This window comes from Leuciscus leuciscus (assembly GCF_965113295.1).
Source record: "Leuciscus leuciscus genome assembly, chromosome: 12".
Taxonomy (NCBI): Eukaryota; Metazoa; Chordata; class Actinopteri; order Cypriniformes; family Leuciscidae; genus Leuciscus; species Leuciscus leuciscus.
In genome coordinates this window covers 43,485,044-43,487,543 of record NC_138736.1, presented here as the reverse complement: position 1 = coordinate 43,487,543, position 2,500 = coordinate 43,485,044, and the positions used below count along the sequence as shown (strand labels likewise).

The 2,500-nt window shown below is 32.9% G+C and overlaps 1 protein-coding gene across 3 annotated transcripts in view; it reads left to right on the top strand.

The window, feature by feature from the left end:
* LOC309511335 (collagen alpha-1(XIV) chain-like) overlaps positions 1-2,500 on the top strand; it is a 42,883-nt gene that overhangs the window by 37,738 nt on the left and 2,645 nt on the right. The window lies entirely within an intron of this gene.

Below are 2,500 nucleotides of genomic sequence, written 5' to 3'. Positions count from 1 at the left end.
AGAGCTGATTTAGGCTATAGGTGGTTTATAGGCTAATGATAATAAATGTGTCTGAAAAAATAACGAGGCATTTTAATTGTTTTTATTAATAAACTAGTATTTTCTAATCAGTGTCGGCTGCAAACATATCTCCATCTCCGCTGTAAAGCGGATGCGCCTTTAGATAGAAATGCACCGTTCATGCGGATTATCAGACAGTATTTGCTTTCGATTCAAATTTGTTCGTTTAAAATTGGACATTTCAAGCTTTATTTTGTTTCAGTTCATTTTTGAGATGCGCTCCAGTTCACGGAGATCATGAAAGCGCGCCTGATTGTTTTCTTTTATTTCACGAAATCAAAACGTTTTCTTGTTATTTTGAGTTTACTCAAATAAAAGTAGTTGCAAATTATGTATTATTATTTTCTATATGACCATAAATTATGAGCATTTTAAGTTGTTTCCACTGTTGATAGGAAAATACAAGTGTTCGCGCCCGCGCCTCCGTGCCACGCAGTGCGCGCTCCACTCCGCACAAACCATTGGATATGCGTCAAAATCTTGTGTTGATTTGTGATTATCAAATAAAACCCTGTATTATTATTGTCTAACCTGTATTATGACTGACATATGACGAATTGCTTTGTTCCTTTTTTCGATAAAAGCGTCTTGTAAATATTGTTTGTTCTTTATTTTTTCTTTATTTGTTGTCATTGTTATAAATAACAACGAAATAACATCAGAGAATCTTACAATATAAGTGCAATAAAAACTCCATAAAGTGCAATCCGTTATATCACCAGTCGACAGGGAAATAACAATTGTATAAACAATATACTATGGATTGTAAGATGTAGAAAATAGTACAGCAATGCATTCCCAACTATTAAAGTTGTGTAGAGAGAGAATTTTGGTGTATTTGGTGGGGTGGGTATAAATTGGAGGAATCTTTTTTTCGGCCCGTCCTCACTAGAACAGCAAGCGGTACGTTGTTAATTATTGTATATTGTGTATTAAGTGGAATACTTTAAATTGTCTTAGCGTGCATGCTTAAAGTGATTCTCAATTGTAGCGGGTCCAGGAAAAACGAGGCCCTTTAAAAAAAGTTATATGTCTTCATTACCTAGAGATAAAATTAGGGTATACAAAATACAAAAAGTAGTCAAAACGCATAACAGAACATATTTTTTTTTTTTTTTTACAATATTATGTGCTTATTATTTTCAATTAACGAAATGTCAATCTTCATATTTATAACAGAAGATACAATACAACAATCTTCAAGATACAGTATAATCTTCACATATAAAGGATTGCCACCTTTAAAACAGTCCTTTTCGTGTAGGAACAAGCAATGCAGAAATACATAGCATATTAATTTAATCTCTTTTTTTCGTTCATTTACTAATTAGGCTATATATGTTAACTCAACTAATGCAATGTAAATAACTGGATAATTACTATCCAATAAATAATAAGTAAAAAATGTCAAATAAATGTATTGATTAGAGTTGCCATAGACTAAAGATTTTTGTAGTCAACTAGTAGTAATTTATTTAATCAATTAGTCGACTAATCGCACGTTTATATTAATTAAATACTGGGTGCATGCATGGTAGGCTATAGCTCAAGCGCACGCATAAATCTTGCTGCAAAGCACCAGCAAAAGTAGGCTAATTATAATAAATGTGTCTGAAAAAATAAAGAGGCATTTTAATTGTTTAAAGTGTTTTTTTATTTTTTATTCGTGTCTGCAAACATATCTCCTCCGCTGCGGATGCGCCTTAGAGAGAAAGACACTTTCGATTTGAACTTGTTCATTTAAAAGTAGCCATTTCAAGTATATTCCTCAAGTCTGACTGTGAGGCAGTAGGGCCTACACTGTTTCAGTTCATTTTTGAGACGCGCTCCAGTTCACGGAGATCATGCGGCTGATTGTTTTATTTTATTTTACAAAAGCACAATGTTTTCTTGTTATTGTGAGTTTACAGCTATTACAGGCTATTTTAAGTTGCTCCCACTGTTGATAGGAAAGTGTTCGCGCCCGCGCCTCCGTGGCATGCAGCAAGCGCGCTCCACACTTCGTACAAACACTGGATATGCGTCAAAATCTTGTGTTTATATGTGATACTTATATTATGACTGACATTTGACGAATTGCTTTGTTCCCATTTAGGATAAAAGCGTCTTCTAAATATGTAGCCTAGACTAGCCTGCATATTAATAATGAATTATTATTATTTGCGTTTTTACCTAACTATAAATGAGTTCAGTAGGCTAATGTTTTTCATGAAATAATTTATGAATGTTTTATTTTTATAACCTAACCTTTTACAGTTTTGGAAATGTTTAAGAAATTCAAATAATAAATAGACACACCGTTTTATGACTCTTTACTGTCCAAGCAGGACATGAACTGATCGATTATCTCTTTTAGTTACAGTGCATGAATGAATATCAGGATATGTTGACAAGAAACAATGGCAAACAAATATTTTAACATGAACATTTGGAATAAAAG